Source organism: Drosophila mojavensis, unplaced genomic scaffold (assembly GCF_018153725.1).
Source record: "Drosophila mojavensis isolate 15081-1352.22 unplaced genomic scaffold, ASM1815372v1 contig_49, whole genome shotgun sequence".
NCBI lineage: Eukaryota > Metazoa > Arthropoda > Insecta > Diptera > Drosophilidae > Drosophila > Drosophila mojavensis.
Genome location: NW_025318872.1, coordinates 2,582,501 through 2,599,418, shown reverse-complemented (window position 1 = coordinate 2,599,418; position 16,918 = coordinate 2,582,501). Strand labels below are relative to the sequence as shown.

Sequence of the window (16,918 nt, the reverse complement as noted above, 5' to 3'; positions counted from 1 at the left end):
ATCGATAATTATTGAGAACGAATTTCTTTCAAGGGAATCGAATTTTTTGTTCGACTTATCGCGATTTTCGATCTACGTACGAATTTCTTATTATTATTTATTTAGGTACGAATTATCGAGACTCGACTGTATATATATATATATTTCAAATCTGATCCATCTCTTTCAGGCAAATAAAATACCCTGTCTATCCATCTGTTTCAATGGGCATCAGGCAAAAGCTGAACTGTGACAGGCCACGCACGGGCAAACAAAATAAAAATTTTAGGTGTAGCTAACACTCGAAAACTTGGAAAACATCAAATTGTCGTTGGAGTGCGCCAGCGCCCCAACTCCCATCTTCCATCAGTCGATCTCCTCCAATGGAAGTCCGATCACATAGAGCGGCTAAATGTATCTAATAGATACACGACAGCATGTCGAACGCTGCCATCCGAGCATAAAGTCTGAGAAGAATGGAATGGGCTCCGGTCTATGGGCTCTGTTCTATGGGCTCTATGGTCTCCGGTCTATGATGGGACGATGGGAGTGGGTAGATCGAAAGCATTCCCAACGTGAGTTTCTAATTAACATTTGGTATTGTAGTACACGTTTAATTTATATCTTATTGATGCCGGCGACATTTGAATTTTTATTTTTATCAGCGTGGAGGGGGGCGGGACGGTGCTCCTCCATCGATAGGGTCGATTCTGGTCTGTTAGTACTTTTCTTAAATTCATTTTTCTCATTTTTTCCCTGAGTGCGAGTGGGTGTGGAATTTTATTTTTATAAATATTGTGGAAAGCTCGAAATTTATATGAATTAGGCAGCTCATATGATCTCGCCTCTATAGTGTCCCTGCTTTTTGCTTGTCTTTGTTATTTCGTGTATAATTATTGTTCATATTCTGTAGATACCCTGAGGCCACTAAAAATGGGTATACTGTCTTTCTTCATAGCAGATGTAACGGTTAAAAGGAGGCGTGTCACTTAGAAGAATGATGAGCTGGCTGATAGAGGTTGTCCGTTCCTATAAAAATATAGATCTTTAATTTTCAAAAACTTGAATTACAATCTCATTCCAATTTCTTTATATAGATAAAAATAGATTTTTTGCTTCATTTTCTGGTTTTAATTGACTGGAGACTCGAAGACATGAATGCTATGACTATTGATAACTTATTATTTTCAATATTCTTCCCAAATTTGCATAAAACAAATATATTAAGAGCAGTAGAACTTTGCTCTTTAGTATATGCACACATTTCGATGTCGCACATATTTCCTGAAAATTCCACTCAAATCGTACATCTATAAGTCGAGTTATTTAAGGACATATTCGCAATACTGGATGAACTACAAGAATAGCAGGCGCAGCTCTAGCATAATGCAGTGTGGGTGCATATCTCTGTGTGTATGTATGCAACCTGGAATAACTGAAGCAGCAACTATGTTCATGATGAAGGCTATCTCTTAGTCGAGCACTCCCTACTTGACCAACTCTTACTTGTATCTTTGTTGTTTGATGCTCATTTCACGCATTTGCCTTTCATATGTAGTTTTTGTTGCTATTTTTTATCTATACTCTAATTAAAATATTCGTGTGTTTGTTTTTCTGGCTGTCTTGCTTTAATTTTATATTTTTATAGCACACAGCAACAAAAACAACAACAACAATAACGACAGCAATAACAACAAACAGTGTTTTCTGTACATTTATTTCGTTTCTGTTTTAATTCTCGACAGAAATTGTCAATGAAGAAGAAGCAGAAGAATCCGAAACGGAAGATCGTGGGAGGTTCAAGTTTTAGATAGTACTTGCTTTATGTATGGATTTAAATATGTATATTCATATATATTTATATTATTAATTATATTTATATTAATTTAAATTGAATATACATTGAGCTCAGCTATTAATCAAATGGTGATGAAAAATATTTTCATCAGAAAAACATTCAAATATGAAATTTGAATGACTTGGTTATTTAACAAGATTAGCGTTTGGTCCCACACCTTATTAATTCGTGCACACACACAGGCGCACATATACTCTCACTCACACACACACACACACAAATGTATCTGCATTTTGCTCACTTGCTTTATTTATAAACATTTATATCGTTAATGTTATGTACCGAGCGCTATGATTATACATTTATTTAAATACTTGTGCGTATTTTGATGACGATATTCGCGCTATTTAAAATGATAGACAAATATATACATATATCTACGAATAAAAGCATCTATTAAATACTAGAAATGAGCATAAAAATATATTTTAAATTCACCTATAGCATAATTCGTAGAAACACCTGCCAATAAGCAAACAAAGGGGTGTTACACGCTATATGCATGTACATCGCACATGTTTGAGTACATCATGTTAATTCTTGACCAGTTAGAGTACATCAGTTGCGAGCATCGAACATGTTTGATGTTGCTTCTCAAGCAGTAAGTTAACAGAATGTTAAAGTATGCGCGTAAGTCAAACAATAAAGCAAATAAACAAACTCTTTTGGCTAATTATTTATTGCTAAATTAGCAGAAAATTATATCGCACTATTGATTACCTAAACATAATATCAATTGCTAAAACAAAATCCCTTTCTCCATTGACATCTTACCGACATTGTATGTATTGTAAGCCCTAAGAGAATGATCCACATACTAACAGCTCTCTGTTAAGGGCAATTACATGCCAATAGATATTTGTTCATCGCACATCGGCTTCGGCGCGGCGCTCGTTCGATTGCAACCAGTTCGGGTTTGACTTGCAACGTGGTTCGGCTCGACGCTTTGTTTTGTGTGTGTGCCGGCGTTCGTCGCTACCGAGCGCGTTTCGTTCGGTCCGACAAGCCGAAGCAAGTCCAACAAGACAACGCAAGAGCAAGTAAAAAAAATTACGCGGGTGTTCTCAGTACATTTCCAGCAATCAGACGGGCAGCAGGTGTCGTGGTTTAAGTGCGGCTCATTTTCACTTACTATTTGTGATTTGTTTTGGTTTCTTAGCCAAGTCCGAGTGGTCGAGTCGGCCGACTGGCTTTGCAATTGGATAATCATTTCAATTACAACTCATTAACAATTTACAATCACATGCAATTAACGCGAACGATCTACCTATCTATCCATGTATCTGTAGTGCTCCAAAATACAATCAAAGCAATCAAAATAATAATTTAGTGCACTTGCCACATGTGCCTCGTTCAAGTGATAGTTAATTTGCAATGCCTGCCGCAAATGCAGGCGAAAACAATAATCAAAATAAACAACAACGAAAATCAGTGACAATTCGCCTCCTGCGGCTAGGCAAACATCAGCAACAACAATAACAGCAACAGCCACATCAAACGATGACAACAGCAACAGCAAAAAAATCATAATAACACGCACACACAAACAGCCAGAAAAAGCAGCGGCAAATTGGCATAAATAAATAAAAATCAGCGTTGTTTTTGCTTTTTTACAACCTGATTTTTATGAATGAATGCAGCAGCAGCAGCAACAACAGCAACAGCGACGGCGACGGAGGCGGCGACAGCGTCGCGTGCACAGGAGCGCAGCAGCAGCGTAATCCGCGCCTTGCCCGTTAAATAGAGCCTAGACGGCTCACTGCCCGGCGCCCGCCTATTCCAGCCCTGTCAATTGTTTATATACCGTATGCAATTGGATTGCGAATTTCGATTTCGAATGCGATTCCCCTAAGCGAGCGCCTTGGTGACACATCGCGCTCAACGCTTGCAGTTGTTGTTGCTGTTGTAGCTGTCGTCCGTGCTTCACACACTCACAAGCACACGCTCACAGACACATAGACTACAATTGCTGCTGTTGCAAAATTAATAACGGAAGTTGTGCATTTTATTAATAAAAGCGAAAATCACACACAGAGCCCAAAAGCAAAGCGCAAAAAAAAAAAAAAAAAAATCAACAACAAGAAAATATATAGCAACAACAATAAAATCACAACAAAATCAGAGCGCACAAATGCAGTGCGCTGAGCGTCATCTTTTACAGTTACTTTGCTTTAGCCGCTGTTCGTTGCTTCTGTTGCAGTAGCTGTTGTTCTCGTTGTTGTTATTGTTGTTGTCTGTGCTGCACTGTGGCCCCCCTCATTGATTTTGATTGGCTTCGTTTCAATTTTTGCAGTTTGCGGTGTTTTGTGCATCCCTAAAAACAAAAACAAAAACAACAAAATAGGCGCCTCCACAGAAATTCTAAATTCTAAATCGACCAACAAATTTACACGTCCAACCTCCCCCAAATATATATATATATATATAAACATATAGAAAAACAAAAACCAACAACAAAAATTCGAAATCGTATTGCAAAAAGTTTCCGAATTTGTGATTTTCCCAATTGAATTCTGTGTGCGACAGCCAAAAGACATCAATACTAAAGAAATATTAACGGTTCGAACGGAACTAACTATTCCTAAACAGAACTTAAATTAATCAAATCATCCAACGGCATTTGGTAAGTCCATATTGAAATATTAATTTTAATAATTACCCGGCCTTGCATGGCTAATTTTATTATATACTATAGGGTTACAAAATTGTAGAAATTTTCAAAAAATGTGTTGAAACTTGAGTTCTTATTGAATAAGTATAGATTGTGTTTTAGTTTTCTTCAATCTAACCATATCCATCCAACATTTTCATATATGTATATGTATGTCGTATGATTCTGTGGATTAGAAACTTCAAATATTTATTCAGGTTTAAATATAAATTATCTTCGGGTCAGGGAAATTCAGATAACAGGGCTGTATCATTTTCTATGATGTTTTTAGGTTAAACAGCCTTCGCTATATATAGATATATGCATGTACACCTGATGACCTCTTATGGTCTGGCATATACATAGGCACAACTCTAGTAATGAGCAACGATTCTTAAATTTTTAAATGATTTTCTATACTTTTTCATAATACATTATCATGATATATACATATGTATTATTACTTAATAGCAAAACTATAGCTGTTCTTTAGACTAGTATACAATCTTCAAGCTTCTTTAGTTATAGATATATTTAAGCTATTCGGTTTTTTATTTCTAAAAAAAGTGAACAATTTTATATTTATTTAATCTAGGAAAATTAGGATAATTGTTAAATCTGAATATTTTTATATATTCTTTATATTTGTTATAAAAATATATTTTTATGTTTAAGTAATGAAATGAAGAAAAAAAAATTAAATTGTGGGAAGTTATTGCTTAAAATTCGAAAAAATCCGAATAGAGATAAATCACAGATGAATAAAAATTATTATAAATTTTTAAATATAAATATTTCGTATCCATTATAATATGAAATATGTGTAAGAATTTTCAAAATGGAAAATGTAGAATCTTTCGCTATACATCTGTACTTAAAAAATTTATATTAAATAAAAGTAAAAAAAAACTAAAAATTAAAATATTTTTATATGCGATATAAATAAAAATAAGTCATTTATCCAAGATAAATTTTAAATTATTTTATTTCTATATAAAAAAAAGCTATAAATTTTGGATCGTATAAAACTAGGGAACTAAACTAGGTATTAGGATATTGCGGTGTTCGGAGTATTCAAGTTCATTTGCGATTTGTGTTTGCATTTCATCAATCAAATCGAAGTAATTCTCATATTTAATAACCAGTTCAGCTCTTCACAGTTTTAGCCAACTATAGTTGGCTGTTATTTGGGAAGGGAAGGGAAGGGGAGGGGGTCTGGTAATGGCAGAGACAATGATGGTAATGGTAGATAATGGATGTCGAGTTACGGATGCTGCGGCTGCTGCTTCTGCCGATGCTGCTGATGCTGCTGCGTAAGTGTAGTTTTCTCGCCCCGGCTAATGTTGTTTTTTCGGGCCAACAACAAAGCAAATACAAATAGAGAAAACATTCGAGCCAGCTAACAGAAGTGAATAGTTAAAGCCCTCAAAATACCACAAAAACGGAATGCAGAGGAGTTGAACAATTAACGCGTTGCTGTAATTACAGCGAATGCTAAAACACAAAATTGAGAAAAAAAAAAAAAGTTTGGGAAACCAAACTAAAAAAACAACAAAATATATTAATAATCAATAACCCGCTAAAAGGCAGCAGCCAAGACGCCAATAGAGGGGTGGGGGAAGCGCTAGTCTTAGCGGGTTGGGGATAGAGAGTTGGAGTTGATTTTATCGGTCGTTGAACGAGAAGATTTCCAAGCGAATTCTCTATCCAAACTGGAGGCTGAGGGCTGAACCAAACAGAGAACGGTGCGGCCCACAGTATGTTGCGGTAGTTGTTGTTGTTGTTGTTGTATGCCAGCGATCGGTTTTCGGTTAATTACGCTTCAAAGTCAAAGTTGAGTTTAGCTTTTGGGTTTGCAGCAGTCGTCGCTAACCATTGCCCTGAAGTGAGCCAACTAATTACACAAAAAAAAAAAAAAACAAGTGATTTGCGTGCCCCACAGGCAACTTTTGCAACAACAACAACAACAACAGCAACAACGACAACAATTTTGAAGTGCTTCAAATTTGTTGCTGCTGTACCGCTTGTAATTTGCAACTCAGCAACTTGCGTAGCTAATTAGTAAAAGAATTTGGTTTGAAGACGAGGTAATGGTTCAGTTCATTTCTTTACATACATCCATTAAAAATGAGCTGGACAGGTTAGACGATGACAGGGTTTACGTTGGTATGCATAGCAGGCAGGGGATGTAGGATGCAGGCAACAGACGGTGTTGACATCCACCTTTGGTAAGGATCGATAGCATATGCGAACTAGATCTGTTCATTAATCTGTCAATCTCTGATAATATTCGAGAATTGAGCAATTCCTCTTCGAGTTGTCGATAGCTTTTACAAATTGAATGACATATGTTTCATTCGCAAAGTGTTAGACTTAGTCTTTTTCTCAATGTCTCTTTCTTAAGCGTGCTCAGATAAGATCCAATTTCGATTAAAATCGATTTTAGCTTTCTCAGTTGTTTTTAGTCTTGCTAAATTGTTGATGCGAATCCTCTAGATTAGATTTCGTAGGGTATATTATAAAGCCATTTGAAATAATGAAGAGTATCATAGCAAAGAGCAGCAGAGGAAGTTGGAGCTGTGAGAGCTGGAGTATGGATCTCCCCTTTTATACTTCATGTATCACTAAAGTACTTGACATTTAAAACTACTATACGGAATGATCCAACCAAATCAAATATTTTTTAGAGCTCTTACTTTATTCTATGAAATCGGAGACGTCACCATTTCGAAAAAATCTCATTTAGGAAGGAACTAGAACTTTTAAAGTCTTAACTCTGGTCTAAGCTTTTGTGAACTTTTATCATTCCCATTCCATACCAATGTTTATAGATCTCAGAATATTACTTCTTTCCATTTTATATTGTAATATTTAGAATTTAATTAAAATTCTATATATATGTAGGTGCTCTCAAAGTATTTAGAGATATGGAGTACTTTCTCTATACCTTTTCCTTTGTAAGCCTAGATAAAAGCCGAATAGCTGCATGTCACTTGGTACGAGGTATCTTCAAGTCGTGTACATAAGACTTGAGCACTTTTACTTGTTCCTTTATTGATTTTGCAATAAAGCATCCAAGGAGAAAGAGTGGAGAATAGATAGAGAGAAAGAGAGAGGGGGACACTGATATGACCTTTGACAGGCGCCTTCTAACTCTCTGAGTGTATGTGTGTATATGTGTGTGTGTGTTTGAGTGTCTTTAGCAAGGCCTCAAACAATTTATCATTAAAAAATAAAAGTTTTCTTCAGTTTTTCTCCTTTTGGCTTTTTAACTACCTAACCATGCCCCCCGCTGTGGTCAAGGACTGGGCCGTCGGGCCTCATTCGTCGCCGTTCTAGATAAATAAGCATTCTTAATTATCCCCATTTTGACTGGACACAAAAAATCAGAAACAGAAAAAAAGAGAAAAATAACAAAAAATATTATAAACAATGGAAAATGGAAAAACCGCGCACTTAATGCGTTTTCTGTTTCGCCAACAACAACAAGCAGAATAAGAAGAAGCATAAAAAGTATTTTTCTTGATATTATTCATTATTATTATTATTATTATTATTATATGGCGGGCAAAAAGGAAAATGTTTTTATTGCCCGCAAAAAAAGGAAAAGGGTGCCGAAGACGTCTTTGTCGTTAGCCATTAGCTGCCCCCAAATAACTCTTGAAATTCTCATGAAAAATTCAAAGTGGCCAAAACGTGTGGCCAATTATGAAGACTTGGCCAATGACAATGACTTTTTCCATTGCTCGGCACACACACAGGTGCATCTGGGTAATTGCAGCCGAGGCAAAGCAAATTCGGGCTGGAAGGACAATTGTTTTCTTAGTGGCGCCTCCACGCCTTGGCCATGACTTGACAGATTTGTGATCGGCCAACACAATGGCAAATCCGCGCTGGAAATTGAAATGCGCTTAGTTTACTTGAGTTTAGTTTAGCTTAGTCCGGCAGTGGCAAATGCTTTACACACATGAGTCTCGAGATGACTGTGGGTTCTGAGCATTGTATTGCCATTGTTCTGAGAAGATGATTTGCCATTTCTCAAGTCGGGGCCATCGAGTGATAATATCGATGGCGACATTCGAGTTTACAGTTTGAGAAAATTCGGGCAAATATTTACCATTTTATTGTGGCATATGTATTTATATAAATACATATTATTTTATTTTTATCACATTCAGAATTTATAGTTTTAATTTTGTTCATCATAATTTTTTGCACACTTTCGTAACTGATAATACTTGATATATACATTTGATTTGCAATTATTTTTCATTTTGAGAATATACAGAATACCCTTAATATATTATATAATAAATAAATTGACTAACAAGTTCTTAGCTCTTTTATGTTAAAGCCTTAACAAGAGTTGACAGTTAGACCGTTAGGAGCTGGCGATAGCACAGGAACGGCGCTAATAAAAAAAAAAAAAAAAAAAAACTGCAAAATTTCTAGAAATTTTTTTAGTTTATATTAGGCTGTACAAAAACCAAACCCACGACCTAAAAACCAACCGTGTGTGTGTGTGTTCATGAGTTTATGTGTGTGTGTGTGTGTGTGTGTGTGTGCAACTATTGTCAAATGCAATTTTCTAACGCAGCCGCACTTTCGACGCTGACAACGGCGTCAACGCCAGCTGCGGCAACGGCAGCTGCAGCGGCAGCGGCAGCGGCAGCAACAATTGCAGTTTTAAGTGAAAATAAAACAAACTACTACAGCAACAACAACAGCAGCCGCTTTTGGCCAACAACAATAAAAGCCTAAAACCTAATAAAAATTCAAATTAACATTTGAAAGAGCGAGCAGGCATGAGCGTGCAAAAGAGAGCAAACCAATGGGAAGGAGAGAGAGCTGGAGCATACGAGCGAGCGAGCAAGCGAATAGCAAAAAATGAGAGAGAGAGAGAGAGAGAGAGAGAGAGAAAGAGAGAGAAAGAGAGCGATGCACAACACATGCGAATGGGATAGACAGAGCTGAATGCTTATGAAATTCTATTAATTTTTGAACAAAACTGCATGTAATGTCTGTCCCCAATAATCCACCACCCCAGCCCCAGCCCCAGCCCCAGTCCCAGCCCCAGCCGCAGTTCCCGCCCAGCGCCCACACGAGAACCGTTTCACTATTTACTGCTGCGTGCAGTTTGCCTAATCGCCATAGAATGCTGAATGAAGCAGGGGAGAAGAGAAGAGAAATGGGAAATGGGAAGTGTGAGGTGGAAAGGCGGAGGGCGGGAGGAGGAGCAATCGTACGATTTTGTTTTTGTTTGCGTATTTTGTTGCAATTTGTTTTTGTTGTGCTACTGCCCCAGCCGTTCGCTGTTGTTGTTGTTGCACTGCTGACTGCAGACTGCAGACACTCGCATAATAATGCAATTTGCCAGCTGCCCGGCACCCGTTTACCCGTTCACCCGTTTACCCGCACACTCCTCACACACACACATACAATTGCCCATTCCGCACACAGTTGTCGACGTCACGCGCCAAAAAGACTGCACGACCAACAGTGCCGTAAGCTTCGCTGTCTGTCGGCAGCCCGAACGACAAACGCACACACACACATGCACACGCCTTCAATAAGCAGTCACTCACACTGAACACACACACACACAGAGAACAGTGCAATTTTTGCTGCCACCTGCAGGTCTTGGTTGTCCCCTTCTCCATTTTATTTGCTGTTTGACTTCGTTTTGGTCTCTCTCTCTCTCTCTACCTCGCTCTTTTTCAGACTATCTCTCTCTTTGGCGCTCTTGCTGCTATCTCCACTCATATTCTCGTTTCTGATTTTTGTTTTTGTCCTTTTTTTCGCACAGTTTGCCAGTTTTCCACAAAACAGCTGAAAAAAGCACGTGTCATCGTCATTGCCAGCGAAGTTTGGCGTCGACGTCGACGTCAAAGTCGTCTGTCTGCGTTTTGTGACGTTTTGTTTTCCACGCGCTTCGCTGCTGCTGCTGCTACTGCTGCTGCGACGGCAGTCGACTGCGACTGCGACTGCGGCTGCTGTTGTTGGTGTTGGTGTTGCTCTTGCTGCTTCTGCCTCACTGTTATTCCCTTTTCATGGTCGCCAATTCGTTCGCTTTAGCTCGTTTGCTCGCTGTTTTTCACGGCTTTTGCTGAGCTTTATTTGATTTTTATGCTTTTGTGAATTTCCTTTTGATTTTGATGCTTGCGCTTGCCGTTGCCGTTGCTGTTGTTTCTGTTTCGCATTTCACAGACAGAGCAAAACAGGGAAAACCCCATAATGATTTTGGCAGCTTGCAGCCGTTATTGATGATGTTCATAATGAAGTTGTTCGCTGTTTGCCGTTCGCTTTTTTAGCCTTCGCTTGTCTCGTGGGATTAGCACCTGGCCCCGCCCCCTCGCTTCGAATGAGCTGCAATAGGAAATGCGTTGACCAAGTCGCATTGCAATTTCTGGCTCACTTTTGTGCCTTTTTCTTTTGCTTCAGCAAAAATTATTGATTACTGGCTGCTTTTTTGGCCGAACGCCAAGCGCAGAGACAGCAAATTTACTCAAATATTTCTCAAGATATTTGCAAAATATATATATGTATGTAAAGATATATGTATTTGATATATATTTCTACATACGGAGGATGTTGCGGCACTCAAACACCTTTGCCCATCGCCAGCCTGAAGAGCCGCCGCCATTGCGACGTGTGTAGGTGTCTTTTTTGGCCAATTGTGCAATCGTTGAATGCATTGCTCACATTCGCATTCGCATTCGCCTTCGCACTCGCACTTGCACTTGCAGCCTTGCACTCTTTCTGTTTCGCTCATTGTTTCTCTTTTGCTAAGTCCGACTCTTAAGTTTTCGCCTAGTTTCCTCAGCTGAGGTTTGTTATTGTTTTCCTTTGGCGTTATGCCGGCTTGGCGAATCGTTGAATGAATGTTCGCTCACCCACACTCTCACACACACGCTCACTCACACACACACACAGACTGCCTGGTTTCGTGCTAGCTTCGTTGTTGTCTTTCTTGCACTTCGTGTCGTTTCGAACTTGTTCGAATTCGCCGAAAGAATGTGGGTGTTTGAGCGAGGGAGGGCGGCAGAAGTAAGCGAGCAAATGAGAGAGCGAGAGGCAAGGCGTCGGAAAAGGAAATCATATCGGGGCGAGTTCTATTAGAAGCATTGCAAACCGAATAAGAGAATTGAACCAAGGCAATTGCTTCAACTACCTTCGCCTCTCCCTCTCGCTATCTCTCTCTGACACTCTTTCAACAACGCACGCTTGGACAGAGCTTGGTAAGCTGTTCATTAACCGTTAATGCGGCAGATCGTAAATCGAAATGGAAGGTGTGTCATTGCGACTTATAAATAAAATTAACCGCAAGCACAAGCGGAAATATTTGCGCTTCAAGTGTTGTTGTTGTTGCTGTTGCTGTTCAAGTTGTAGCTCTTGTTGTTGGGTTACGCATCTCCTTCTGCCTCATTGCTCTGGTTGTTGTTGTCGCTGTTGCTGTAATTAATGGCAAACAATTACAAAAAAGGGAGAAAAAATACAATGAAATAAAAAAAGAACCCAACGAGCTGCGCGCATCCAAAGCTGGAATTACAAAATGAAATGTGAAGAGCAAGTTAAAAAGTGAATTACCTGATAAAGGACAAAACGCGATTTGAGGTGTGTTTGTGCCAGGCCAATACAATGCGTGTCCTTCTCCCCCGCCCCCCACTCCTTCTCTCCCCCTTCCTCTCTCGCTGTCTCTCTGCCTCTGTCGCCCCCAGGTGTGCCTTGGGCAGGTTATAAACTCGTGCCCAGCATGAGGCTTTACTGACAGCCAGAAGTGCTGCACAGTGGTGCCAGGCAGCTCAAACTTAAATCAGGGACTATGATTTGAAGATAGTTAATAGACATTAGAATATAGAGCTATATCAATAAGCAGCTATTGACTGTTGTTTACTTCTTGATTTATTTCTGTGCCTTGGCTTATCAGTCCCACTGTGCGTCACCTTCGTAATGGTCGGAGCCGTCTTGTCCATTGTCCAGCTGACGAGCTTAATTAATTACACGATTGTGAGTAACTGCCCGGACAACGGGCATCGAGGAGCGGGCTTTTAGCCAACTTTGGGTGTTTCTTTGCTGGTCATTGGCCGGATCAGCACACACAGCCCCCTAGCAGCACTTCGAACTCCACACTCCACACTCCACACCTTGCCAAAAAGTTGCGTATCGATGAGACGCGCACAAAATTCTCTCCGCGTGCAGTCGCGGGGGCCGTAAAAGACGCTGGGGAGAAATTAATACCTACTTAAGCCTAACTGGACAGTTGACTCCGCAAAGTTGTTGGCCTTAACTGGAAGGTGATTCACACGAATTTGCATTGCATTGCCAAGGAATGTAATTGGGTTTGGTCTTGCTTTGAGTTTGGGTCTGGGTCTGGGTTTGAGGTTGAGGTTGAGGTTGAGTCGTGGCCATGCAGCACAACTGCTGAATATTCAAATGGACGCAATTATCCTGTGTGTTCGTTTCGCAGGGCAGGCGACACGCCCGCCAGGACTAGAGCAGCCTACGAAATTATGAAGTTACCATATTTTTTATTACCAAAAATTACAATGTGCGTCGCCTGCAACTGGCCAAGAGCAACAGCAACAGCAACAGCAACAGCAGCAGCAGCAAAGGTGCCAGCCGAAGGGTAAAACGTTAATTGTACGTTCCAGGTTCAGTCCAAGCGCGAAGCGGACTTCAGGTTGAGTTCGCGCTCAGGTCTTAAGGGTCAACAGCAGCTTTGTTCTCGGCCAGCGCATACCTGTGTGGGTGTGTGTGTGTGTGGGTGTGTGTGTGTGTGTGTGCTAGTATGTGTGTGTGTCGCGACCCGTCGACAAATAAACACCCCACTCCACACTCAGCATACCTGTCGACGGGTGGTGCCCCCTGTCAAAAGACTTGGGGAGGTCAGTTCATATGCACATAAAAATACACTCAAAGAAAAAATTGCATAGACACTTAAAAATTTGAAATGTGTAACTCATATTATTAAATATTGATATATATATATATAATATATATATATATATATATATATATATATATATATATATATATATATATTGAATTATAAAATACATTAATGTGTATTCTAATATTTTTTCATAAGTAATTTTATTATTTTGGAGCTAAACCAAAATTGTCAATTAATATATTAGTTTACGTTAAAATTAACAAGTCTTTTTGCTCAGTGTATAGTGATCTAAAGAAAGTAAGCATATTGCAGATTATTAATTGACCTTTATCTGGTTTAGCAATAAAAGAGGTCTCCTTATAACTTGGGATATATCCCGCAGTGTCACTATGCTATAATATGAACTTAAATTATTTCTCTCAGTGTATATGTACACGCATTCGCCTAAAATACTTAACTTTTATCAATTGTAATTAAACAAATCCAAGAGTAACCTGAATTTGCATTTTTTCAATATTTCTTCATTTAAAAGGAATCAAGATTTTCGCTCAGTGTGCATAGATGTGCTATATACATGTGTTCCGTGCGCCCATTACGCTTAATTTCATTAGAAATTCATAAATAGGTTCACAGTGTGCGTTAGGGTCAAAGGGTAGCAGGAGGCGGCGTCGGTCAGTGGGTGTCCGTGGAGGCGGAGGTGGGGGCTGGGGCTCGGCTGGGTGGGATGTCACTTGTACATGTGTAAATGTGAGCAATAAAAAACGAATTTCATGTAGTTTTTTTGTTGCTTTCTGCTGCTGCTGCTCCTGCCTACTGCTGTGACTGTTATCCTGGCAGCCCTTTGTTTCGTTGTTGTTGTTGTTGTAGCTGTTGCTAGTTAGTTACCGTGTTAGTAGCAAATTGTTGTTGTTGTTGGGTCATTATTGTTGTCGTAATTTGTTTATAACGGTATTTATGAAATGGTCACAAGTCAACGCCATCAACCCTTAGACAGTCGAAGGACACGCACTGCCAAGCACCACCCCCGACTCCTCCTCCCCCTCAGCCGTATCTTTAGCCACCCACGCACACACACACACACACACACACACACACACACATGGGCTTTGGCGCTCAGCGCCAATTATTCTTATTACGCCTATTACTTGTTTTTTTTTTTTAACTACTTTGCGTTGTTGTTGTTGTTGGATTTGCTGCCCTTTTATGTTAATCGCACAGTTTTTGGCTCGTGTAACTGTAATTGATATGCGCCCTTATCATGCAATCCATTGCCAGAGAGAGCGAGAGAGAGAGAGAGATTGTAATTTTAGTATATTTATATATATATATATATATATATGAACAGTAATTACGGAATTATCAATAGTGTGCGATGTGATAGACCTACATATCCGAAAGGTATTGTCTTTCGATGGAGAGTTGAGTTTCGTCTTGTTTCTGGCTTTGTCTAATTAATAAACTTTCACATCTTCAGTCTTTTTCTCCGCCTTGGTAACATTTTCACTTGCAGTGGTATAAATGTCGAATCGTTATATGTAAATTATTGCTGAAGAAGCAACAGAGAGTCAGAGAGAAGAAGTGATCGCTGCTTTGTTTTCTTGCCATGATCAATTAAATGGCCAAGAAGCCAACGAACTTGGCCATCTCAGATTGTATTGGAAATGGAATAATTTATTGGATTTTGACAGTTAGACTTTAATTACAGCATTTCTACTTCGATAGGGAAAGCGTCTATCGATTGGCAACACATGACTTCAACTACGATCCCATTCGATTCGATGCGATCCGTTCAACCTTTGACCTCTGGCCGCACAGGTAGCAGCGCAATTGCGCACTCAGTGCTACCTTTTTCTCTCCCCCACCCCTCTCTCTTACCCTCTCTGTCTGTCTCGCTCTTCTCTTACTGGATATCATAAAACAATAAATCTTTTTAATATCTCTGCCGTTTCTTTTGCTTTTCACATTTTCTTCGTTTCGGGGGCGTACATTTTCCTTTTCAGTTTTTTTTTGTTTTTTTGAAAATTTCTCACGTCCTTTCGCAGAGGCGTTGGCATTACTCAAGTTTGTGGATTTGAAGTAATAACTCAGTGCGTCATAAAAATTTTAATTGCTTTGGGTTGTTGTTTTTTTTTCTGTCGGTCAGCCGAAGTGCCAAAGCAGTTTTGGTAATTAACATTAACCCAAAAAGCGTACCAAAAACACAATGCAAAGAACCCAGCCAGGAGTCAAACGCCAGCAACAATACAAGTAAAAGTGCTCAAGTCGGAAGTGCATGACTAGGAAATACCCTGGCCGACTGAGAATTACAGCTGACAAATGTAATCTTTGAAAACTCTCTGCAGTTTGTAAGGAGGTATAGAAAAAAAAAAAAAAAAAAGAATTGCTCAAAACCTCTCTATAGTTGAAAGGAAACTTTATGTTAAATTTGAGAACTGTTGTTCTTATAAGTAGTGAGGTATGATGGAAGACCTTTATAAACTAAAGATTTCACTAGATTTTCTGAAAATTATCGAGTTGATTTGAAGCAATTCTTATCTGCTTGTTGTAAAACTAGAATACCTCGTTTGATCATACCCCCTATAGCTTATATTTTGTGGACTCTCCTAATGCTGCCTGTCACATACGCATTATCTAATTCAATATACCCTATTCAAATATTGTAATGGGCACAGCGTATTCAAAATAAAGAACAATGAAGCAATAAAAATTGCAGCGCATAATTTTCATCTGCCTCCATTTTGGGTTTCCACTGGCCAACCCCCTAAGTGAACCCTTTTTTACATGCCTGGGCAAGATTTTTGAAATTTTCACGCGTATTTGTAATTAGTTTGCTTATTGTTTTCACGTTTCTTGATGGCACTTGTATAGCTCTTAACTTTTAACTCTCTCAGCCGACTCGAGCTGCTGCGAATGTAGTTGAAATTTGTCTTTACGAATTGGAAATAGCTAAAAGCTTTGCTCTCTTTGGCTAACAATTCTTCGTTCTATGTCCCTTGATCGAGTCCCTTGCGGCATTTGGCATTTGGCGTTGGTAACCTTTGTGTATTTCCCTCAAAACATAACAATAACAATGGAAAAATCGAGTGTAGTCACAACAATTGCAGCGAGTGCAGCTGTCAGTGGTCCTCGAATGCTCCTCGAATCTTTGATCCTGCACGGATTTACGAAACACAAACAAAAAGAGTCACTGTCATGCAGGAAATTTATTTTTGGACTCTGCAAGTATCGACGAAAATCTTGGAAAAATCAACAGCAATTGTTGTGCACTTTGATGTTCGGTCCAATGCAGCCAGCCGGACAGCTAGACGGAGTGCTAAGTGGCTGCAATTAGAAGAGTCAGAAGTCAGGTAGAGGCCGGTGTAAAGGCAACCGCCAGAGCACTCTCTGTAGAGGTGGGCACGATCATATCGAATCGGAATTTAGGGCGATCGAGCGTGCGGCAATAAATTTTATAGCATTCGACACTTTTATCGTTGGGGGTAGTTGTCGAAGAATCCTAAGATCTCGCTCTAATGCTTCACCTTCTTCTCTTCGCCTA

General features: G+C 39.4%; 1 protein-coding gene across 4 annotated transcripts in view; it reads left to right on the top strand.

Annotated features, from left to right (window-relative positions):
• Positions 1–2,849: 2,849 nt before the first annotated feature.
• Positions 2,850–16,918, top strand: part of LOC6577944 (protein abrupt) — a 56,589-nt gene continuing 42,520 nt past the window's right edge. For 3 of the 4 annotated variants that reach the window (XM_032728859.2, XM_032728860.2, XM_032728858.2), the window contains exons 1-2: positions 2,850–2,948; positions 4,131–4,460. The gene's annotated coding sequence lies outside the window, so the exon portion shown is untranslated. The remainder of the gene's footprint in view (positions 2,949–4,130; positions 4,461–16,918) is intronic. The other variant, XM_044009247.1, reaches the window with a different exon arrangement.